Consider the following 27,268-nt stretch of genomic DNA (forward strand, 5'->3'; position numbering starts at 1 on the left):
TATCAGTAATTTTTCTACGGTTAAATAGAACAATGGGTTTAGATTGCTAAAGCGATATGCATGACAGATGATTCGTAATTAAAAATATATTTTCAATACGATTAATATAAGTTGGGGATTCCAAATGACTGAGGCAGAATTAATTTGTGAACTTACTATGCAAAGGGCATTGTAATGGCTAAAATAAATCCCATTTATTTATAGGCCTTTTCTAAAAGAGTCATTTTGACGATGATAATGACATTCAGCGTAAATGTGAAAACAGAAGTTTACAAAGCAACAATCTACCATAAGCTATACAGCTTAGCATCATGTAACATATATCGCACAACATCTGTCGATTCCTTACCGACGCGTGAACGACTGCCTTAGTCGGTGTTTGTTTGGCGCGTATACGTTGTATACCATTATTTACTACATAGATGTGTAGATTTAAAAAAATATTTTTTGTCTAATCGAGTAAGATATTTATTGTTTCTTTTTAAATATGTTATCACCGAGCGCGTGTTTTTCTATATTTGTAGTGCAAATTAAACGAATAAATTCACAAGACAAGCAGAACCAGACTGAATCGATTTACTGTGAATAAATCTATGATAAATACAATCATATTCTACCATTGCAAACTTTAAAGGGTATGTAGGTATTGACACAAGCCCTAAGAAGCGGGTTTCATGGTTGTCTAAAGTACCTAGTTCCCTAAATAAATAATTAAGCGGACTAGCTTGAGTTACGTCTTTGAAATGTCAAATTAAAGTTGTTCATTTTAAATAATATGCTGAAACTAACTAACAAAGCAACTTGGACTGTAGGCCGGAGACAACTGTCAATTAAACTTCTCATTGTCACCTCTAAATAAAACTATATAATTTAATTAACCTATAATACGCCATCCATACCAGCAACCAAATTCTTACAAGAACTTTGATTTAATCGAAAATATAAGTTATAAAATGTGAAAAAAATCAAAAAATAACAGCTCTACGTTATTTTTCCTAACCTAACCCTTGAATGATTATCGCTACTCACCAAGTCTCGGCTCGTTCCATCTTTTGATCAATAATTGTGATGGCAGCATGTCCGTTGTCAACGACAGATTGAAACAGGCCGCTAATGGCCGTTTAACGAAAACCATTTAAATATAGAATATTGAAAAAGTTGCTAATCTTCGAACGAATGTGACGGTGGTTGAAACCACACTATCCTCTTGATAGTTTATCTATATCTATAGGATAACTTTTATTAACAAATACATCCTCGCAATAGGTAGAAAACTCGGAGAACTTATCCGATATATAGCCACTATTTATAGGTTTGAATACCGAATAGCAAACTCTGAATTTTTAAATAAATAAATCGAAAATATCTTATGGATAAGCTATGAAGAGGATGGTGAAATACCCATTTAGTGTAGAAGTTTCCGTGGTATACAGAATATTAAATATTGAATATGTTTGTTTTAGGGCCAGTTATTGAATAGCTAACAAGCATAACAACTTGGCCGCTATGTTTGTCAGCTTAATACAATTTGTTCATAAGCTGAATCGACGTTATATTTGAATATTGGTAAAACAAATGGCCTTAAAATCAGTCTAGCAGGAGAAATACATTGAAGGTCTTTACACACACCTACGTTACAATTCTTGTTTAAATTATACCTCAATCCCGGACACCTCACCTCATTTGGAGTGAGACACCTCAACACCTCATTTCAATACTTGGGTACATCATATAAACTTAATCTAAAATTGAACCTTCTCCACAGAACTGCATTATATTGGAATAATTCTAATCAATTAAAAAACATTAGCCTATTGATTAATTTTTAGATGTTTCCCATGTTTTAAAGGTCATACTAGGTGTTTGAACCTGGTGCGACCTTTAATTAAAATCAGGATCGAAAATGTTCTCCTTTAAACTAAGGAATTATTAAATTGCCAAAATTTGCCACAGAAGATATTCAATGTTATTTTCATAACAGAAAACGCGTGTTTTTAATAGGCGCTTAAGCGTTTAAAATGAAATCACAGAATTATGTAAGTTTTATTGGGGTAGTTACGTTATAAATTTCGTTTAGTATTAATTTGTAAGGTTTTTCCGGTGAAAATTACCAAATATTTACTGTAAATCCTACCGGCTCCGCTGATTTTCAATACCTTACTTGTGGTAGGTACTTCTACTTTATTTTATTTTTGGAATAACTTAATGAATAAACCTCAAATTTTAATATTTAATTATTGAAGACAATATTAGCGATTTCTAAACGGAAATTTGAAACAGAAAAAGATACGGTCGCATCAAGTTCTAGATGTGACCGTATCTTTTTCTGATTCAAATTTTCGTTTAAGAATCGATAATATTGTCTTCAATAATTAAGTAATTCTTCATTAGATAATTACTGGATGATCTTTGAGTATTATTAATGATGGGTAAAATTTATTGGAATCATTCATTATTGGAATCGATAAAGAATTACATAACTAATAGGAGTTAACAAGTAAGACATAATTCTAACCTGCAATTCAAATTCATGGCCACAAGTGGTGTACCTCAAGGGTCGCATTTAGGTCCAATACTTTTTAGACTTTTTTTACTATTTATTAATGACATCGTTACTGTATTTCATAACAATTATTTAATTTATTATTTCATAATGAAGTATTGCTTTTTGCCGATGGTCCAAAGCACTTCATTAAAGTAATAAAAAATATGGATAATTGTATTCAGTAAAATAAATTACACGATTGGTGCACACTTAACAAACTTTACTTAAACATTAGTTAATGCCACATAGTAAGATTTTTTAGAATCAATCTACCTTTCAACTTTCAATATAAAATTAACAATATTTATCTCACCCCCGTTAGTGAAATTAATGACCTTTGCTTGGCTTCATTCTCCGTAATGGCAGAGACTTTAAAAACTTATCAACGTTAAAAATCTTATATTCTTCTTAAGTTTGAAGTTAAGTCGAATGTAATTCTTCTATCTGATCCCTTAAAAATCCACTCCGATTGCATTGAAAAAATATCTGCATAAATTTATAATATATATTTATTAACTTTAAACTCGGTCTACCAACAGAAACTATAAATTAAAACCACTCGATGAAAGAATTTAAATTATTTAAACTCTCAGATAGAAGACTCGTTTCCGACTTGACTTTTAATTTTAAAATTGATAGTGGAATTATAGACAGCCCTGATTTATCGAACCTAATCACCTTCAATATACCAACTAGAACTAATCGATCGAAAATTCTTTTTAATTTCAACAATAATATCAAGACTGCGTCATTTAGATACTCACTTGTACCTAGATTACATGCAGTTGGCAAAAAAAATGGTCGAAATTGTAGATGTGTTGAACCATATGGAATACAGTTACAAGAAGGCTGTAGTAACATACCATAATAATATTAATAATTAAGCTAATCATATTACTATTCATCTGCATTGAATTTCTATATAACTAATGGCAAACTTTTATTGTTGCACTAAACTATTATGTATATCAAATGTTTGTAATACATAATAGTTTGGGCGTAGAATAAATAATTAATAATAATAATAATATAGTGTAGGTTGTAATGTTTTCGCCTTTTCCCCATTTTCTTTTATTTTTATTTGTTTAAAACAATATAAAATTTTCTTCTCTCTTGGCTATGACCGATATTTAATTTTTTCTCTAAGGCTTTGCATATGTGTTCGCAGGGATGGAAAATTCCTCCCCTACAACACATAAGCCTCCATGAAAATTGGACCCTTTTCTTTGATATCTACAGAAAGCTACTTAAAGCTCTCTTGTACTATATATCTTTATAGACATATGTACTTAACTAATTAATACGTTATTTACGAACTTGAACGCAAATATTTCCGTATTTATATTGTAATTAAATTCCATCAAACGTTGTGTAATTTTTTTGATTTATGATATAGGATTTTAATTACCTTCATTTTTGTGGTAACCCCCTTGGTTCTGATCGAGGTGTTGAGTTTCACAATTTAATTGGTCTTTCCATTGCAAACCTAGACTTAAATGAATTCCCTGAATGAGCTAACTTTCCTATTGTAATTATTCTGATTCCCTGCACCCTAACAAAATCGTAGTTAAACGCTGATAAAAGATATTATACATGTTTATTTGGACAAGTAATTAAATATAACTCAAATGGTTAATTGTTAGTAAATTTGATTTTGGTAAACTCTTGGGTCTGTTTGGCGCCACTCCTTTTTGATTCTGCTGCTATAAGGTACATGTAAGGATTGATTTAGTAGGTTAATGTAATTAGTTAATTGCATATTTGACGAACTCGGAATAGCCCATTTGCTGGCATAATTTGGCTCCAAATCCTCCTGCAAGTAAACGAGATGATCTTGGGTCAACAAGAAATTCGCACAATCCTTTGACACGGCTCTTTGATTGATACCTAAGTTATCGCGTCCCAAAAAGCCTTCCACGTCATCATGTACTGCCTTCAAGTTTCCCCTCGAGTCCCGATACCCCCAAATTCCGACTCCTCCTTGGACTACAATTTACTTAGGGCGAACCGGTTTCGTCCTATATACAATCATATACTCACGGTTGGTGTGGACTTACGGGTCGTGAATCCTCATTCCACGTTTAAAAGAGAATGCGAGTGTGGTCTACCGACCTAAATGCAAGCTGTATGCAGGTCCGCATTCTCCAGTAAACAGTACATACGAATAAATATATGTATACATACAGTTTGGGAAAGGTTTATAACTCGCAATACGAGGCTATCTACCTCGCATCCCGAGCTCGGATCTCGCGCCAAGAACTCTGCGAAGCTCTAGGTCTGGTAACCGAATATATACGTACTAATAAGGTGATACTAATAAATACTAGTAGAATAAGGTCATATTTGATAGTTTGTTTTGGAGAGCTATCGAACTCCAGGCTTTTGTTTGTTTGGTTTTGACGTTTTTATTTAAGAGAATCGTCATCTCTATTTGGTTTGGTTAATGGTCTTGTTGTAGGAGCGACCACTGTCTCCTGTTTGATGAACTGTATTTGTTTTAAATTTTTCCTCCAGGGTTCAATATTAATTTTTGTTCATCCTATCCCGTGATTTTCCAATTGTTTCAAGTGGTTGATTGCCACATTAGAGAGTACTCGACCCTCAAATATCTCAGGCAACTGATGGGGTTTTGTATGAGCACCCAATCAATAAAATTCAAATGTTTCGTATAATTATTCGATATAAATCTGGCTAACCCGTGATTTTTCAATTGTCGATTGTGAATGATAAGTATTTGTAAGCACGCAGCTTCCAGCTGTTTCAGGTAACTAATAAAAACTGTGCGATTATCTAATCAATGGTATTCAAATGTTTCATGTAATTTTTTGATATAAATCTGGCTAACCCGTGATTTCTCAATTGTCGTTTGTGATTGATAAGTATTTGAGAACACGCATCTTCCAGCTGTTTCGGGTAATTAATAAAATCCTATATGACTAACTAATTATGGCCAAGGTCGTTTCCAAACTATGCGGTTGACCCAATTCTCCAGTGATCCTTTGTTTTGTAAACAAATAATATAAACATCTCCTGACACACTAACCTAAATGTGAGATTTGTTTATTTTAAAATTCCTTAGAAGTCATTTGTGCCTCTTTACTTTTATTGTGTACTATTAATTAAAATATTTTTAAATCCTTTATTGAAGTTAAACTATTTATTTCATTTTCCGAATTTAGTAAACTTACTAGGTTTAATTGAAGAATAAATATACATATATAAGTACACATATCTCGATTATCAAAATATGTTAACTAAGAGTACATATATTAATAAATAAATATAAAATATATGATTCTACATGGTCTTGAATATTAATAAATACATATTTTCTTTTTCAATAATATAGATATGTCCTCGGGTAGGTATTAAAAATCGCTACCATTTCGATGTTTCGATTAATAAATAAAATACATATATATAATTACATTACTCATATATATATTCTTTATATACAATATTTTATTTTATATTTATAAATATATATACTAATATACAATATACATATATTAATATGTAATTCTTTGTTTTGTTGTTTTAATTTAATATTCAATTGATATACTTCCACTTCACAGCCCTTCTGTGTCTCCTGGGACCTGAAAATTATTTATAAAAGGAAAACTCACCCACGTCAAGGTATTTCCGGTCGGGTAGTACACAACAACCTTGATGAAGAAATCCTACCTAATTAATTGTATTTTTCAACTAATTTCAAAATAAATCTTTTCGACTATTTATTCCTATTTAATATTTTATTCTCGCTTGAATCGTATAAATTAGCTGATATTTAATTTTTCTTCCGAACGAAATCCTAATCCAGAAAACCCGTTGATTTAATAACACCTTTCCAGTTTAGGCTTTTTGAATGATAGCTGTTTCAAATTCTTTTTCGAAATGATAGACTGATGATTAAAATTCCGGTTAGAACGACAAACACTTTTAACACTGTCGCTATACGCACGATGGATTTTAATTGAACAATTTATTAATTCTAAATTTCTTTTTATATAAATTGATAAGAAAATTTATTCCAAATTGTGCAAACTTTTAATTTACTCGACTATTAATAAATTAAATATTTTCTAACTGTTAATTTTAGAACAAAGATTTAAACGTTTATTATTATCCAATCCTTTTTGTTTTTGTTTTTGTGTTTCTTTTAACCTAAGATGAAGTATTTATTACTATTATTATTATTTTTTAACCAAATTGACGTTAAATTATAATCTATTTTTAAATATCAATCCGCGAACCCGTTCACTCTAGATTAACGATAAAACTCTCCACTAAATTCTAATGTTTTCACTTTGAATGAAAAAATTATTTTTAAATTTTAATAATTCACCTTTAACACTTTTTGCACTATCCACTTTTAACACTTTTAAGCACTTCACACTTTACTTTTAAAGCACTGAGTTTAAACTGTATTTGTTTTACTGTTTGATTTAATTTAACTGACTTATTAAATTTCACTGACTCTAGCACTTGTATTTTTCACAAAATTTTCCTAAGTCCAGGGCTTATTTAAAATTTAACACTTAAATATTTTTCACTGTTAATCCTACCAAAGACGTAGTACTGCCACGTAACAACTTTTCGAATCTTCGGCGCGACTGTCTCCTGACTGATGAGTTCCATCTTTTATACCCCTCTCAGGTTCCAAAAGACGTATCTGAATGTCTCTTGATGCTTAATTCTATCTCCTATCAACTCGTAAATCCAAACACCCCTTCCATCAATATCGATCGTTCCTACATAAGATGTTCTGCTTTCCGGCTCAAGGCGGTGTTCAGTTTCCATCTCACAATTCTAAATCGATAGGGTCCGAATCAGGTAAGTCTGCGTTAATCGCCCAAGCTCCCTTTGTCCTCTGTTCATACAAAAATGTAGTTAAAATCTCATGATTTTGCGTTCCTTTTTTTTCTCAATCCGCGATAGGTCCGTCCTCAATAACATATATATAGATCTCAATTTTATGCATCTCGTGCGAAATTGTTTAAATCCATGCTGAAATCTTTACTACGCATTTTTGAATTTCGATTCGTCTAAATTCTACTCAATTTTATTGTCCCTTATATGGGCTTTTCCATTTTCACCAGTACTTTCTCTCTTAATGCCGCAGATTTGAATTTTTCCTTATCTTTTGGATTTTCTTTTATCCGCGACGTTTTCTTGCACAATTTTCTTCTTTATTTTTTTCTTATTTCTCATAACTCTATAACTAATTATTTTCCAAGTCGTATTTATTTATTTCACGGATAAATTTGAATTGTACCACTTTTCTCCACTTGGATTATTCTTTATCTCCGTTCTTTACCCTTCCTTTTATCTTTTCTCCACTTTTCCCGATGTGTGTGGTCTCCAGGAAAATTTCATACTTCATCTATTATTAATTAATATATAGTTTTCCACACTTCCATGGGAGATATACCTAATTAGACTCTGGGATATCTGTCATTTTTATTGCCTGACCCAATCTCCGCCCAATTTTCTATCTTTCTCATACCAGGATTCACATAAAACATATGCATTGACATCTGTTTATGTTTAAAATTTTGGTACTAGACTCGTAAATTTAGTTTAATTTCAAACCTATTAATTTTAATCTCTTTTGTCTAATCTAAATACTTCCATAAGGTCCACGTTAAAGTTAATCGCTTTTCCAATCGTTTATTACCTTAACGTAAATAAAAATCATGTTCAAATTCCGATTGTTTATCCTTCAAAATATACATGAGACCGCCAACCTTTTATCTTGTTTCGATCCCTCCGTAATATTGGGTAACTCTAATATATATCTAACCTAATAATCATGAAAATGTCTACTTTTCCTGAATCTAATCTATCGATATATGTTTAGTTTTACTGTCTTCTTCTGATACTCGATTTTCACGTCCCTAGGACCTTCGTAGCAGTCCAAAATATCTGTATTAACCTTCCATTCGATCGCCGCACTTTTCTAAAATGTGTATTTTTTTTGCGAGATTTTCATTCAAGATTGATTTACCAATATGTCCGTTTCATCTTAAATTGATAACGATTAATTTCCATTGTTTCCAACACTCACTCCTCTCTTTAGTACGATTTTTATCGAACATGACACCCTCCTTCTATCATAAATAATTGCACTACAGTTGAAATTCCGCCAGTAACTTTCCTTCGCTTTTCCGTCCTTTTTTTATACTATCGCGTTTATAATTTTTTTCATTGCATTTTTGTGTGTGCGCTTTACAATTTGTAAAATCTTCAAAGCACTCGATTTCAACGGTTCGATACCCCATAAATGTCCCAGTTATTGTAAACATTCCCAGGAGTTTGTCACCTTGAAAGTCGATGTTGACCCTAAAGTGCGTTCACCTCTAATTTCTGTGGGAAAGAAGAAGCCATTAATTATCTTTTTTCATTGCCCGATCCAAAGTTTATTCCTTTGTCCGTCGTAGACACACCTCCCTCCGCTCACTGATTGGTTACTCAAAATTTTATAGCTCTTTGTTCAGATCTATTGGTTGACAAAATTCAATATTTATTTATAGGCCTAGGAAAAGGGGAAGTACCAGTCGTCCTAGACGATTTTACGACCTCTCTGCTTAAGTCCCGGAACCTTGATTTAATTTCAACTATTACAGGTGTCTACTGCAAGCAAGCTGGATCAATTCTTTCTCCGCCAGATGTCGTTAGCATGTCCGTTTTCATAAATAATTTGCATATTTTCTTGCAGCTATGGTTTATCTGTTTTTCTTTCACTGTGATTTAAAGCCTTTCATCACAGTTCCCCCCTCTGAACTCAATTTGCTGTGGCTAACGTTGTATACTACTTTAGACATCGAAATTGTGTTCAAATGTAGTCTAACTATTCTCCCCCCCTCGTTCTGTTATTCCCTATCTCTCTTTCCATTCTGTTATTTCCTTTCTCCCCCCCCCCTCATTCTGTTATTCCCTATCTCTCTTTCCATTCTGTTATTTCCTTTCTCCCCCTCCTCATTCTGTTATTCCCTATCTCTCTTTCCATTCTGTTATTTCCTTTCTCCCCCCCCTCATTCTGTTATTCCCTATCTCTCCTTCCATTCTGTCATTCCCTATCTCTCTTTCCATTCTGTTTGGATTGTTAACAACCTTGACTTTGAATCACATTGTATTTTCTATTTTTTTTTTCGCGTAGATTTTATTTTATGGAATTTTCTCTAATTTTGATAAACTCAAAATTAATCTCTTTTTTTTTTCTGGGAAAAACAACACGCCCCTCGACTCGCGTGTTTAGGTGGTCCTCAACCTGGTTGGACTAAGACCTCCCTTACAATGATTCAGGTAAAGATTGTTTGCAATCTCGCGGTCTATTGACCAACTGAAGGGCGGGTGGTCTCTTGGTGTGCAAATAATCGTTTGTTTTGGTTTTGTAAGTATTATATTTTTGTGAAATGTATATCTTTGCACGACCTCACCCAATCCGACAATCAGTGGTATACATGTTTCATTTAAACTTTTCCAGCATTTTGTTTTTTTTTTTTTTTTTTCTTATTCGCTAAAATTTTTTTGTGTAATTTCTAATTGTCTTTTCATAGATCATTCAAACAAGTTGTCCTAGCCTAGGTGTTACCCATAATAATTTTTAAATTTCATAAATGTTCTTAACTAACCTCCAATTTTCTCATCGTTCCTGTTTCCTTTTAAAAATTTTTTTTTTTTGAAAATTTAACCTAACCATATCGTAATTTCTAATGTTCCCTTTTTTTCTTTACCTAATGTCTACTCTAAACCTATAGACAACCTTATTTCAAGTTTTCAAAAAAAATTCTAACTCTATGCATTGTCAATTTAAAATCTTGTTTTATAAAACGTACCCTATCCTATTTATAATATATATATTTTTTAAAGTTCCTTTTGTGGGTATATAGCTCCTATACGTTTTCCTTCTGTGTTCTTACTTATCTAACAAAATTTTCCTACACACTAACACACAAATTTTTTTCTAAACTAGAAAATCAATATTATCGAAAAAATTTTCTCTTACTCTATTATTAAATTAGAATATGATTGTCGCTTATTAAGAAATTTGTTCACTCAACCTTAAAGACTTAAGGACGACCCGCCCCTCGCAAACAAACTGATAGTCTAATATTTTAGTAATTTTTTTTCTCCCTCCCTCCTTAAATTATACCGTATTCTAACATATTCTTATTTGTATTTCTCAATCGTTTGTTTATTTAAAGTTTCAAATATTTGTAAATTTCGCATTTTATTCGTTGATTTCCACTATCTCTAAACTCGGTTTTTGTTCCTTATTACATGTATAATATTTCGCTAAATGAATTGCGCTATAATCTCCTTTTATTTCCCGAGTTACCGGATCAATTAGCGTATACGTGTTACTATAAACTTCTGACCCAATTACATAAGGTCCATCGTAAAGCAGATTGAATTTTTTTATTTCTTTTTTGAGTAGGTTTGATTGTGTAAATTTTTTCAACTTGACCAGAGTCCCAACCTCATAAGTTATTAATCTTTTGTTGAGATTATAGTATTTCTGTCGATTTGCAGCGCTTTTCTCTAAATTTTTCCGTGCTGCTAATCTTATTTCATTTATTGTTTTCGTAGATTTTCCGCAGCCTTGAGTATACCTGTCTAAACTATAAGTTGGTGATTTCCCAAAAGCTATTTCATTAGGTGAGAATCCTGTTGAACAGTGTATCGAATTATTGTAGGTTTGTTCTATTTCTTTAAGGAAAGCCGCCCACTTGGTATGTTTTTCGTGACAATAAATACGGAAAATTCTACCTAGTTCTTTATTCACGCGCTCTGTTATGTTCGGTCCGGGATTTCGTATTGAAGTATGTACGATTCGTATGCCCATCCTATTTAAGTTGTTTTCCCATTTCTTCGATGTAAATTGGGATCCGTTGTCAGTTAACAAAGCATCTATTTGTATTGTTTTATTAAAATCCTCTACACAATTTAACACGGTCTTAGTACTTGCTATCCTCAATTTATATAATTTTACAAATCTACTGAATGAATCTTGGATCACAAAAATGAATCTAACCCCTCCTATTCCTCTCGGTAAAGGTCCGTATAAATCTGCCATAGCTAATTGTCCTACTTCTTTGGTAATTATGGATTTACTCGGCCCTACAGTTGGTCGAATTTCGCGCTTCGCCAGCTGACATAGGTGACACCCTCTCACTATGCGTTTTATATCTCGGTGCATGCCTGGCCAATAATACCTATCTCCCAAAGCTGTCCCTGTTTTAAAAACTCCTCCGTGTCCAATTTCTAAATGTATCATTTTTATTAGTCCTTCAGTCAACTCTTGTGGTACTGCTAACACCGTTTTGTTTAGTCCTGTTGTGTAATATAAAGTCTTGCCTATTTTTTTGTAGTTTTTCAAATACCTATTAACATCTTTTGTCGGCGGCCCAAATTTTCCCTTGCGCAAATATCCGGAAATTTCTCCCAAAAATGTGTCTTGTTTTTGTAGTTTAGTTATATTTTCTAAGTGTTTTCGAATCTGTTGTCTACCTTTCACTGCAAAAGCTGCTATCTCTGGGCACGTGTTTTTCTCCTCCTGTACATTTTTTGCATCACAAGAATAACGAGATAAAATATCAGGCCCTATATTTTCCTTCCCTTTGACGTACTCTACAGTGAAGTTAAATTGATTTAAATATAAAATCCACCGTGTTAGTCGGCCACTGTACATCTTCCAGCTCTTTAAAAATGTCAATGCTTGATGATCCGTTCTAATTATTAAGTGTACTCCTCTTAAATATGTCTCAAATTTATGTAAAGCATATATTATCGCCCATAACTCTTGCTCTGACGTGGTCCATTTCAACTCCGGTCCTCTTAAAGCTTTGCTAATAAATCCAATAACGTGGTGATTCCCTTCCTCATCCAACTGATATAATTCTCCTCCTATGGCGAACCCCGAACTATCTGTATGTAAATAATAAGTACTATTTGGGTCATGATGATGTAAAATAACTGTCTCTAAAAATAATGTTTTCACCCTCTCGAATGCGCGCTGTTCTGAGTCACCCCATCGCCAGGTTCTATTTTTCTGAAGTAAATCGCACAAAACCCGTGTTGTTTCCCCATATTTATTCGCGAATCTACGGTAATAATTACAAAGTCCAAGAAAGGCTCTAACTTGTTTTATTTTCTTGGGTACCGGAAAATTTTTTATGGCGTCAATCTTTTCCGGATCCATTTGAACTCCCAAAGGCGTTATAATATGTCCTAGCATACGTACTTCTGTGAATAAAAATTGACATTTTTCGAGTTTACAAGTCATGTTTGCTTCCTTTAACCTCTCAAGCACTGCGTTTACATGTTCAAAATGATCTTCTTGACTACCACACGTATATATTATTAAATCATCTAAGTAATTAGCGCAGAATTCCCTCACCCCTGGTCCTAGAATTTTGTCCATTCCTCTTGAAAAACTCCCTACTGATGTTTTTAACCCCTGCGGTAATACCTTGTATACGTAAGATTTTCCATTGTATACAAACCCAGTATACTTGCGACTTTCTGGACTGATAGGTATTTGAAAGTAAGCTGAATTTAGATCTATTGTGGTTATGAATTTTACACCATGAAAACGCTGTATAATTTCTGAAGTTAATGGTGGTTTTTCTACTTCCGCCTGCATTCTGGTGTTTAAGAATCTAGCATCTAAGAGTATCCTAACCGTCCCATCTTTTTTCAAGGTAAATGTTAGAGGACTAGAAAACTGCGTGGCCTCTCTACTGATGATTCCTAATGACTCCAATTCTCTAAATTTTTCATCAATCTTATCTCTGTAAGCAAATGGTACTGGGTAGGATCGCTTAACGAAAGGCGTCTCGTCCGTCATTCTTATTTCGTGAGTGTACAAAGTAGTTAGACCCGGTTTGTCTATAAATACATTCTTATGTTTAATTAAAATCTTTTCTAACCCTTCTTTTCCTTTTGAATCTAAATTTAACTCGGACACAAAGGTCGTTATTCTACGCTCGAGGCACGCCGTATTATTTATTTCAGGGTTTACTTCAATACTAATTATTTTTCCACTTGTGAAATTTTGATTTCTAACCTCCTGTTTAGGTTTCCTATGAATTACGGTTGAATTTACTAACTCTATTTCCTTCTTCCCATTTCCTGTTTTTATTTTTAACTTTCTGTTTTCTCCACATTTAAATTCAGCTGTATATTCGTCTAACCAGTTGATACCCAATATAATTGGCCTAATTAACTTTGGTATTATTAAACACGGCGTATTTATTATAACATCTCCAAATCGCAACGGTACTAGAACCAACCTAGATATTCTCTGACTTTTGTGTCCTATCGCTACTTTAATCTGTATAGTCGTTACAGGCATAATAGGATAAATTGTTTGATCATTTAAATAATTTTCATAAAACTCTTGAGAAACGCACGTGATTTGACTTCCGGTATCTATTAAACAGTGAACTTCCGTGTTATCTATCTGTGCTTTGGCTTCCGGTAATAACGGTAAAGTGCTACCCTTTTCTACTTCCTCATAATCTCTGTCTTCGAAAATGTTGTTGAACCCCCTAATTTCCCTGCTTGTTTTCTCTTCGTTCACTTTCAATTGATTCCATTCATCCGTTATTTGTTGTAAAGAATTGACACATACTTCCACATCTATTTCCGCTTCCGTTCTCGTTTCTTCCGCTCCATCCTTTCGTCTTCTCACATTCCTTTCTGCTTTTATTGGGGCAATCATACCTTGTTCATTTTTTCCCAGTCCTTTCATTGGATTCCACCCCCATTTCATCATAATCTTCAATGCAGTGTTGTGTTTTGGTGCCGGCGTCCCTCTCCCTGTGTGAGTCGTATTCATGAGGGCTAATGAATCAACCCTCGGCCGTTTCCCGAATTGTTCGCGATGACTAGCTCCTTGCCGCTTGTAGTTATTGTAGAACCTCCCTTTGAAGATGTCGTAGTTTCGGCACACTTGCTGCAGCTAGCGCCTCCTTCCACACTCTCTATTGCGTGAATTCTCTTCTTTATAGCGTGGTAACGGTCACGGTATTTGTCCTTCTTGGCGAACTCCTCCCCACTCCTTTTCTTTGTATTCCGTTCTTCCGGTGTGCAAACCATTGTATCTAATTTTCGAAGAAACTCAGCAGCGACAATCTCATCTCCTGACTGCCCTGAAAACCATAGCGATTGAACTTCTTTAGGGTAATGTCTCATAATTTCGTCAACTACGCTTAACGGTGCTTCTGTGATTTTTAATGCTTTCGCTAAATCCCAATAATTCGCGAAATGAGTGAGCATGGATATATCTCTCTTGGCATCATATACCCCTTCTGCAAGACGACGGCGAACCTCATTCTTCTTTATGTCTCCCCAATAGGTAGCTAAAAAATCTCTTTCGAAATCCAACATTGTTTCCCATCGCTTGTTGTACAGTTTGGCCCACGTTTTTGCTTCCCCTTTCAAATTCTCCCACACGACAATTAATGGATCTGTACGTTTCACTTTTCTAGTGTATTCTTTTATATCTTCTAAGAAACTTATGGGGTTTTGATTTCCACCGGAAAATGAAGGTCGTTCTTGCTGCGGTAGCATTTCCACTACTTGGAGAACGTTTTTCGGCGCACTATCCTCTCCTGTCACCGCCACTGTTGTTGGTCTTCCTAATTGTTTCTCAAGTTCCTGCATTTTATCAACAAGCGGTGCTAAAGCTGCTTGAATTATTGTAGTAATATCTCCGATGTTCACTGCTGACGTCCCAGCTGTAGCATTTTCCTCGATTGCCGTCACTAAAGCTTCTGTTTGCCTTCCCATTCCACGTTTTCCCACCATTTTCTTAGATCTTCCGAGTGTTACCGGCTTATGTATCTATATTTTTTCTTACTAAGCGACAACCTTAATATTCCTATTTTAATTTTCTTAATTATTTATATATATGTTGCCTTTCTTATTCTATATTTTTTTTTCCAAATTTTCTCGTTTTTCTTATTTTTTTTTGTTTTTCTAGATTTTTCTTGTATTTCATCACCTGATTGTTCCTGTAAAATTTCAAGTTCGTTTATGATTTTCACATCACTCTCTTGTATACCCTCGTCTTGTTTGATATCCGAATATGTTCTAGCCTCCCCCTCTGACTGACCCATATTATCACGATGTTTCCTCTAAATAGGTATATATACACATATATATATATCCCATCATAAACATTCGTCAACGACATCAAAATCTCGAGCCAACTCTGAATTGTTTTTTTTTCTTTGAAATTGAAACTCGAATTCTCAACTAACACTTTGTCTTTTCAAAACAACGTTTATTTGTTTGGCCTATACTTGAATTCTTTATCGAATCCATTGACTGGGTTCTCTGTGTCTTAAAATATGTCTTAATAGTCAACAACCTGATCCGAATGTCAACAAAATTATCATGAGTAAATCTTACGTTATTTCAACTTACCCGTTTATATGGTAAATTATATTATGTAAGATTAATCTTACCTCACAAAACATCAAATGTTTCACCCTCATTAATGTCTCTGTCGATTATCGAGATTTGTGATCCTGACAACAAGTATCTACATTGGCGGCACGTAGCGCGACCATTTGAATCTAACACGTGGTCCTAATGAGTAACTATGATGTAATACAATTACACTTTTCTATTTTGATATTATTGTTATTATAGATCTATCTATCACATGATATGGGTGTAATATTTCCGCTATTTATTATGTTACAACATGATCATAATAGATTACACCCCAACATCTCAAAAGAATTGTTTTTCTTTTGTTTTATAATGATATTAATGTTAATCAAAAAAAATATATATATTTTTTTTGTTAATCAATTGATATTAATCAATTTTATATTTTTCGTAATTATTATTTTTGCAAAACCAATGATATCTAGTAAGGTACATTGGGTGTTGTAAAACATTAATCAATTTAATATCTCTAAACCTTTCTCATCTTCTAATAATTCTGTCGAATGTCTAGCGATAAAAATAATAATTTCTTTTCCTGACTTTGTGAATAATTTTTTAAGTTACCACAGACCGCCGCTGGTCTGTATTTTCGGATATAAGATAAACAATAATTGTTTACGTTAATATTTCACGATATCCAAATGCAATGTCTATGTTATATTTGTTCCAGCTGTCTCGTCTTTGTGTCATTGTTTATTTAATCTCGACGTTTGTTATTTAATTTTTTGTTCCTCGGAGTGATACGTATTATTCAACGATGTTTCCGACTTTTAAAATCTCGATGTTTATCTTATCAATTTTTAGATGTTCTTTGTTGTCCCAATAAGTTCGATGTTTTTCGGGTTTGTCTGTTTATTAAACTTGCTTTATATCAACATTCCGATTTGTTCGATGAACCCAAAACATAAACAATGTTTTTGTTTACGGAACGCATTCCTCTCGAGTGAATGACATCATTAACCTACTTCTTTCATATTGTTTATATTATCGTATGAAAGGTATTTTTATTGACTCTAAAGTTCACGGTCATTTGAATTAACACATTTTTATTTATAAGGACACTTTTTGTATTATAAGATTTATTCGTTAACACTTTCTTTTTGGATTATTGTTTGTTTACGTTAATCTATTATTATTTTTAAATTTTACTGTATATTTATGTAATGTCGCACTTTTCTGATAATTTTTTTTTTTTTGTTAACTCTTTAATTAATTTCGTCCTATTTATTATTATTATTTTCTCCGTTTTTGCAATAGGTTGACCAAAACTTTGTTTTTTTTTTTATCTCAAAACTTATAAAACCTGAACCTCCTGATCACGGCTATTCAGTTGTAATGTTTTCGCCTTTTCCCCATTTTCTTTTATTTTTATTTGTTTAAAACAATATAAAATTTTCTTCTCTCTTGGCTATGACCGATATTTAATTTTTTCTCTAAGGCTTTGCATATGTGTTCGCAGGGATGGAAAATTCCTCCCCTACAACACATAAGCCTCCATGAAAATTGGACCCTTTTCTTTGATATCTACAGAAAGCTACTTAAAGCTCTCTTGTACTATATATCTTTATAGACATATGTACTTAACTAATTAATACGTTATTTACGAACTTGAACGCAAATATTTCCGTATTTATATTGTAATTAAATTCCATCAAACGTTGTGTAATTTTTTTGATTTATGATATAGGATTTTAATTACCTTCATTTTTGTGGTAACCCCCTTGGTTCTGATCGAGGTGTTGAGTTTCACAATTTAATTGGTCTTTCCATTGCAAACCTAGACTTAAATGAATTCCCTGAATGAGCTAACTTTCCTATTGTAATTATTCTGATTCCCTGCACCCTAACAAAATCGTAGTTAAACGCTGATAAAAGATATTATACATGTTTATTTGGACAAGTAATTAAATATAACTCAAATGGTTAATTGTTAGTAAATTTGATTTTGGTAAACTCTTGGGTCTGTTTGGCGCCACTCCTTTTTGATTCTGCTGCTATAAGGTACATGTAAGGATTGATTTAGTAGGTTAATGTAATTAGTTAATTGCATATTTGACGAACTCGGAATAGCCCATTTGCTGGCATAATTTGGCTCCAAATCCTCCTGCAAGTAAACGAGATGATCTTGGGTCAACAAGAAATTCGCACAATCCTTTGACACGGCTCTTTGATTGATACCTAAGTTATCGCGTCCCAAAAAGCCTTCCACGTCATCATGTACTGCCTTCAAGTTTCCCCTCGAGTCCCGATACCCCCAAATTCCGACTCCTCCTTGGACTACAATTTACTTAGGGCGAACCGGTTTCGTCCTATATACAATCATATACTCACGGTTGGTGTGGACTTACGGGTCGTGAATCCTCATTCCACGTTTAAAAGAGAATGCGAGTGTGGTCTACCGACCTAAATGCAAGCTGTATGCAGGTCCGCATTCTCCAGTAAACAGTACATACGAATAAATATATGTATACATACAGTTTGGGAAAGGTTTATAACTCGCAATACGAGGCTATCTACCTCGCATCCCGAGCTCGGATCTCGCGCCAAGAACTCTGCGAAGCTCTAGGTCTGGTAACCGAATATATACGTACTAATAAGGTGATACTAATAAATACTAGTAGAATAAGGTCATATTTGATAGTTTGTTTTGGAGAGCTATCGAACTCCAGGCTTTTGTTTGTTTGGTTTTGACGTTTTTATTTAAGAGAATCGTCATCTCTATTTGGTTTGGTTAATGGTCTTGTTGTAGGAGCGACCACTGTCTCCTGTTTGATGAACTGTATTTGTTTTAAATTTTTCCTCCAGGGTTCAATATTAATTTTTGTTCATCCTATCCCGTGATTTTCCAATTGTTTCAAGTGGTTGATTGCCACATTAGAGAGTACTCGACCCTCAAATATCTCAGGCAACTGATGGGGTTTTGTATGAGCACCCAATCAATAAAATTCAAATGTTTCGTATAATTATTCGATATAAATCTGGCTAACCCGTGATTTTTCAATTGTCGATTGTGAATGATAAGTATTTGTAAGCACGCAGCTTCCAGCTGTTTCAGGTAACTAATAAAAACTGTGCGATTATCTAATCAATGGTATTCAAATGTTTCATGTAATTTTTTGATATAAATCTGGCTAACCCGTGATTTCTCAATTGTCGTTTGTGATTGATAAGTATTTGAGAACACGCATCTTCCAGCTGTTTCGGGTAATTAATAAAATCCTATATGACTAACTAATTATGGCCAAGGTCGTTTCCAAACTATGCGGTTGACCCAATTCTCCAGTGATCCTTTGTTTTGTAAACAAATAATATAAACATCTCCTGACACACTAACCTAAATGTGAGATTTGTTTATTTTAAAATTCCTTAGAAGTCATTTGTGCCTCTTTACTTTTATTGTGTACTATTAATTAAAATATTTTTAAATCCTTTATTGAAGTTAAACTATTTATTTCATTTTCCGAATTTAGTAAACTTACTAGGTTTAATTGAAGAATAAATATACATATATAAGTACACATATCTCGATTATCAAAATATGTTAACTAAGAGTACATATATTAATAAATAAATATAAAATATATGATTCTACATGGTCTTGAATATTAATAAATACATATTTTCTTTTTCAATAATATAGATATGTCCTCGGGTAGGTATTAAAAATCGCTACCATTTCGATGTTTCGATTAATAAATAAAATACATATATATAATTACATTACTCATATATATATTCTTTATATACAATATTTTATTTTATATTTATAAATATATATACTAATATACAATATACATATATTAATATGTAATTCTTTGTTTTGTTGTTTTAATTTAATATTCAATTGATATACTTCCACTTCACAGCCCTTCTGTGTCTCCTGGGACCTGAAAATTATTTATAAAAGGAAAACTCACCCACGTCAAGGTATTTCCGGTCGGGTAGTACACAACAACCTTGATGAAGAAATCCTACCTAATTAATTGTATTTTTCAACTAATTTCAAAATAAATCTTTTCGACTATTTATTCCTATTTAATATTTTATTCTCGCTTGAATCGTATAAATTAGCTGATATTTAATTTTTCTTCCGAACGAAATCCTAATCCAGAAAACCCGTTGATTTAATAACACCTTTCCAGTTTAGGCTTTTTGAATGATAGCTGTTTCAAATTCTTTTTCGAAATGATAGACTGATGATTAAAATTCCGGTTAGAACGACAAACACTTTTAACACTGTCGCTATACGCACGATGGATTTTAATTGAACAATTTATTAATTCTAAATTTCTTTTTATATAAATTGATAAGAAAATTTATTCCAAATTGTGCAAACTTTTAATTTACTCGACTATTAATAAATTAAATATTTTCTAACTGTTAATTTTAGAACAAAGATTTAAACGTTTATTATTATCGAATCCTTTTTGTTTTTGTTTTTGTGTTTCTTTTAACCTAAGATGAAGTATTTATTACTATTATTATTATTTTTTAACCAAATTGACGTTAAATTATAATCTATTTTTAAATATCAATCCGCGAACCCGTTCACTCTAGATTAACGATAAAACTCTCCACTAAATTCTAATGTTTTCACTTTGAATGAAAAAATTATTTTTAAATTTTAATAATTCACCTTTAACACTTTTTGCACTATCCACTTTTAACACTTTTAAGCACTTCACACTTTACTTTTAAAGCACTGAGTTTAAACTGTATTTGTTTTACTGTTTGATTTAATTTAACTGACTTATTAAATTTCACTGACTCTAGCACTTGTATTTTTCACAAAATTTTCCTAAGTCCAGGGCTTATTTAAAATTTAACACTTAAATATTTTTCACTGTTAATCCTACCAAAGACGTAGTACTGCCACGTAACAACTTTTCGAATCTTCGGCGCGACTGTCTCCTGACTGATGAGTTCCATCTTTTATACCCCTCTCAGGTTCCAAAAGACGTATCTGAATGTCTCTTGATGCTTAATTCTATCTCCTATCAACTCGTAAATCCAAACACCCCTTCCATCAATATCGATCGTTCCTACATAAGATGTTCTGCTTTCCGGCTCAAGGCGGTGTTCAGTTTCCATCTCACAATTCTAAATCGATAGGGTCCGAATCAGGTAAGTCTGCGTTAATCGCCCAAGCTCCCTTTGTCCTCTGTTCATACAAAAATGTAGTTAAAATCTCATGATTTTGCGTTCCTTTTTTTTCTCAATCCGCGATAGGTCCGTCCTCAATAACATATATATAGATCTCAATTTTATGCATCTCGTGCGAAATTGTTTAAATCCATGCTGAAATCTTTACTACGCATTTTTGAATTTCGATTCGTCTAAATTCTACTCAATTTTATTGTCCCTTATATGGGCTTTTCCATTTTCACCAGTACTTTCTCTCTTAATGCCGCAGATTTGAATTTTTCCTTATCTTTTGGATTTTCTTTTATCCGCGACGTTTTCTTGCACAATTTTCTTCTTTATTTTTTTCTTATTTCTCATAACTCTATAACTAATTATTTTCCAAGTCGTATTTATTTATTTCACGGATAAATTTGAATTGTACCACTTTTCTCCACTTGGATTATTCTTTATCTCCGTTCTTTACCCTTCCTTTTATCTTTTCTCCACTTTTCCCGATGTGTGTGGTCTCCAGGAAAATTTCATACTTCATCTATTATTAATTAATATATAGTTTTCCACACTTCCATGGGAGATATACCTAATTAGACTCTGGGATATCTGTCATTTTTATTGCCTGACCCAATCTCCGCCCAATTTTCTATCTTTCTCATACCAGGATTCACATAAAACATATGCATTGACATCTGTTTATGTTTAAAATTTTGGTACTAGACTCGTAAATTTAGTTTAATTTCAAACCTATTAATTTTAATCTCTTTTGTCTAATCTAAATACTTCCATAAGGTCCACGTTAAAGTTAATCGCTTTTCCAATCGTTTATTACCTTAACGTAAATAAAAATCATGTTCAAATTCCGATTGTTTATCCTTCAAAATATACATGAGACCGCCAACCTTTTATCTTGTTTCGATCCCTCCGTAATATTGGGTAACTCTAATATATATCTAACCTAATAATCATGAAAATGTCTACTTTTCCTGAATCTAATCTATCGATATATGTTTAGTTTTACTGTCTTCTTCTGATACTCGATTTTCACGTCCCTAGGACCTTCGTAGCAGTCCAAAATATCTGTATTAACCTTCCATTCGATCGCCGCACTTTTCTAAAATGTGTATTTTTTTTGCGAGATTTTCATTCAAGATTGATTTACCAATATGTCCGTTTCATCTTAAATTGATAACGATTAATTTCCATTGTTTCCAACACTCACTCCTCTCTTTAGTACGATTTTTATCGAACATGACACCCTCCTTCTATCATAAATAATTGCACTACAGTTGAAATTCCGCCAGTAACTTTCCTTCGCTTTTCCGTCCTTTTTTTATACTATCGCGTTTATAATTTTTTTCATTGCATTTTTGTGTGTGCGCTTTACAATTTGTAAAATCTTCAAAGCACTCGATTTCAACGGTTCGATACCCCATAAATGTCCCAGTTATTGTAAACATTCCCAGGAGTTTGTCACCTTGAAAGTCGATGTTGACCCTAAAGTGCGTTCACCTCTAATTTCTGTGGGAAAGAAGAAGCCATTAATTATCTTTTTTCATTGCCCGATCCAAAGTTTATTCCTTTGTCCGTCGTAGACACACCTCCCTCCGCTCACTGATTGGTTACTCAAAATTTTATAGCTCTTTGTTCAGATCTATTGGTTGACAAAATTCAATATTTATTTATAGGCCTAGGAAAAGGGGAAGTACCAGTCGTCCTAGACGATTTTACGACCTCTCTGCTTAAGTCCCGGAACCTTGATTTAATTTCAACTATTACAGGTGTCTACTGCAAGCAAGCTGGATCAATTCTTTCTCCGCCAGATGTCGTTAGCATGTCCGTTTTCATAAATAATTTGCATATTTTCTTGCAGCTATGGTTTATCTGTTTTTCTTTCACTGTGATTTAAAGCCTTTCATCACAAGGTAGAAGATTTTATCTGTTTACTGTCGCACTGTTGTACAAGTTACTAGAATGAAAAACGCAATAATAAAGCAGACATATCCTTTTATGCGTCAGCATAATCATTTTATACACGAATATTTTTTATACATTGAGACATACTTTCATTATATAAAGAGGGCTATCGATATTTTCCAGGTGGGCTAAAATAGTAAAAATATTATTGCTTGTGTAGCCCTCATCGTATTTTGAAGAACCACCAAATGATTAATTTGCAATGGATTTGATCCGAGTATATCCCATTGTTACATCCGAAGTTACAACGAATATTCCCGAACACAACACAAAAACGAACAATAACAAATTCAATCTTGCCCGTTTTCGTAAAACGCTGGATTTAGATTTTTCCCTTCAATGTAGGGAAATTTCCCTTGACACTCCCTATTTTGTTCAAAAATTAAATTAAAAATATTATACTTAACTAAATATAGTCGCAATTAAATACTGACTCATAAAACCGAGAGATCACTGCATAAATTTAAGGTTCTTTGCAAACGCTACGGTTTTGAAGGTGATATGTGAAAAGATACAATCATCTCAAAGTTCGCACCCCGCTATTACCGTAATCCATGTTCCTTTCCACATTCATATAATGTTTAAAACCAGGAAATATTGAAATATCCCTCGTTCGCACTTGTAACCCCCTGGTAAAAAAGCACATATTTAAAAAAAAATCGGCAATCGGTAAAATCTTATAAATTCTACTTATAATTCAGGCGGTCTTCTCAAGTAATTGAAAAATGTGAAAACGTTAAAATGTTAACATGAAAATCGAAGGAATGTACGTTAGGGTAGCAGAATTATAGGTTAGAGTTATATGTTATAATATATATTATAGGTTTTTTGATATTCATAATGTAACCGATTAGCAGTAAAGATTAATCGGAAATAGTGATTTGATAGTTCCGCCTACAAAGCCTTACGTACTTGTATTGTTGAAGTGGTACGATTAATAATGATTGTATTTTTTCGATTTTATTCGTGGGCACCTACAACTGACTGGCAGACTGAATTTGAACAATGTCACGGAGAGTCGCTCGCCGTGACACCAACATGTTAATTCGGCGACATTTAATGTCATGTACGGAGAATTTGAATAATAATCGAGCACCGGGCAGCGGATGCCTGATTTAAATTCAAAGTGTATTATAATTTATTTGTAAACGATCTACTTACTGTCTGATCACTTGGACATATATCCGAACACACGGCTGCATTAATCACGTCTCCCCGTTGTCTGGGCACATATTGGGGCACATCATCGCTTATATTTGGCGAAGGCGATAACAAGACGTGAGAAGAGTGACAGCCCGCCAAATTCAACACGAAAAGCGACACTAGCGCCATTTCCAATATGGCCACCGAAAATAATGTCCCTCGGGCATTTTGTCTCTTCTTCATAATATTATCGCACATATCGGCACTTATTTACACAAATCTATCCAATTTCAAAGTATAACTTATTTTCAATGTCACCTTCGACCATTCGTGCTATTATCGTCTGTGGAAGTTAAATTCAAGCCCGCGCACTGTTATTTTCCGTGTCTGGGTAATCATTGGTGGTGTGGTTTTCTTCAAATCACAGATGGCCTCGTGTTTGGAAGGTTTTCAGCGCGTTTTAATACCATCGGCAAATCGTTCCATGGAATTGACCTGAAAAGATAGACTATTATTATTCATGATAATAATTCATTATACATACAACTCATTACAAAATACATCAATACGCGTTAAGTAGATGTTATTTACTCATGTTTGTAGAATTTGATTCTAAATTTATGGATCTACTAGTTTTACTGTTGTGGACATTAGATAGAACAATGGGACAAACAGTTTCTTGTTTTTAATCATATGGATACTATCCGTGATGGAAATAACGTTAACAACATTAAAATAATTGTGTTGTTACATAAATTTATTTGTGAAAATCTATTTTCCATTATTTCTAAAACAGATAAATAGAGAATAAATGACAGAATAAATATATAATATAAAAGTATGTGAACAATGTGCATGCCGCTAAAACTCAGAAACAAGTCCCGGTACGAACAAGGGGTATACATATGGTGTGGTAGCTCTCTATCCACCATTCACGAAGAAGGTTCCCATTTTTACCTGAAGGGTGTGCAGTTGAAGATATAAGGGCTGGAAGTTTCACTCTAAAAATTTCAAGAACAGTCCAGAACATTCTATAGTAGCTTTCCACAACATTCCAAAACATCCTGGAACATTTTGGAATGTTGTGGAATTTTCGAGAATATTCTGGAACATCCCAGATCATAATGAACTAAGAATGGGATTACATTCCGTTTCCTGATAAACTTTTATTAAATTCCTAATCGTGACAATACATTGGTATCTTTAAATAGTATAAAACACAGTTAACTTCCGCGTCTGTCTGTTTCTGCGTTTAGTTCTTCTAAACCATGCAACGGAGTTTGATAAGGTTTTCACTGTCATTTAGAGACTTTTCCGGAAGGTTTTATATATATTAAATGGATATTATATTTATTGAAAGTAGAGCAACGCTGAGTACATGTCAGCTAGTATAAAATGAAAAAAAACTGTTTTTGAGAAGAAATTATTCTTTGTGAAAACGCTCCTCAATTCGAGGTACTTGACCTACAGCAAAACAAAATAACATAAAGATTTATTATTTGTTTTGTTGTAATTAAAAATTGTTGATATGTTGTTGTTAAAATTTTATTAGTGCATGATTCATATACCTTGGAGCCGTTATAATATTTGATAAGAGCATTTATGTGACAAAATAAGGAATTCCAGTCAATTAAAACAAATGTATGCAAGTTTACATTCTTCGTTAAATACCAGTATTCTTTAATTTTTACAAATGTGGTTTTCATTATTTCGTGACTAGTATAGAAGAAATTAACAAAAACGTACCAACCGTAAAATAAGATGCTGTTTTAATTTTGAAAATAAAATTTGCAGAAAATAGATGATCAGAAACTCCAAAGAATACTATGCAACATTAAATCGAAATCCAGCCAAGATGGGATTACTATTCAAATTTTAGCAGATGCATTACCTGCAATAGGAGAACCGTTTTTTAGTTTAGTAAACAAATCATTAGAAACAGGAAAATTTCCGGAATCATGAAAAACGTCTATGGTGATACCGATTCCAAAAATTTTGAACACAAATAATATGTGAAGACTTTTGACCTGTCAACATGTTAGCAAAATATGAACAAGTGATGGAATAGATAATAAAATTCAACTTGAAGAATACTTGGAAAATAATAGCATCCCTTGTGACGAAAAATCTGGATTTAGGAACAACAATTCATGCAAAACAGCATTAAATTTAGTAATTGATGATTGGAAGGAAGATATAGATAAAAACTTGTGTATTGTTGCGGTGTTTTTAGATATTCAGAGAGCCTTTGTAACTATATATAGAAAATGAGTTATTAAAAAAATTAAAGAAATACGGAATAAAAGGAAAGTAATGAGAATAATTTTAAAATTATTTGAGCAACAGACAAAAAACAACTAAAGAAAGTAACAATGTATCAAATCTGATTGAAAATACGCTAGGCGTACCGCAAGGATCGGTATTAGGCCCGATATTGTTTATACTCTACATAAATGATTAGTAAAAATAGTAAAACATTGCAAAATAAGACTGTTTGCAGACTGATTTATATTGCAGAAGAAAATTTTGAGGAAGCAATCAAAAAGATAAATATTGACTTAAATAAAATTAAATGTTAGTAAGACTAAATACATGAATGTAAGCAGAATAAATACGCACGACGAACTAAAGCTTTATAATAATGAAGAAATTATAAAAAGTGGAAGAAATGAAATATTTAGGCGTCATTATAGACTCAAATCTGAACTTTTAAAATAATGCACACTATACAATTAAAAAAAAATTGCTAAAATTTTTTTATTCCTTAGCAGAATACGAAACAAAGTAAATAAATAAACATGTCAGATATATATAATACAATTATATCACCACATTTTAATTACTGTTCAAGAATTCTTTTTCTCTGCAATGAAGAGAAAATGAAAAAAAATGCAAATAGTGCAAAATAAAGCAATGCGAATAACACGGATAAGAGACATGTTAAATGAGCTAAATTTAATGACGGCAAAACAAACTTTATATATTAATCTACTTATTTTT

The 27,268-nt window shown here is 32.8% G+C and overlaps 1 protein-coding gene across 1 annotated transcript in view; it reads right to left on the reverse strand.

Annotated features, from left to right (window-relative positions):
* Window positions 1–24,421, reverse strand: part of tor (tyrosine protein kinase receptor torso) — an 88,535-nt gene extending 64,114 nt beyond the window's left edge. The window contains exon 1 of the mRNA XM_089639132.1: window positions 24,287–24,421. The gene's annotated coding sequence lies outside the window, so the exon portion shown is untranslated. The remainder of the gene's footprint in view (window positions 1–24,286) is intronic.
* Window positions 24,422–27,268: the final 2,847 nt, after the last annotated feature.

This window comes from Hesperophylax consimilis, chromosome 13 (genome assembly GCF_061612785.1).
Source record: "Hesperophylax consimilis isolate HC1 chromosome 13, BYU_Hcon_1.0, whole genome shotgun sequence".
NCBI classification, from domain to species: Eukaryota; Metazoa; Arthropoda; class Insecta; order Trichoptera; family Limnephilidae; genus Hesperophylax; species Hesperophylax consimilis.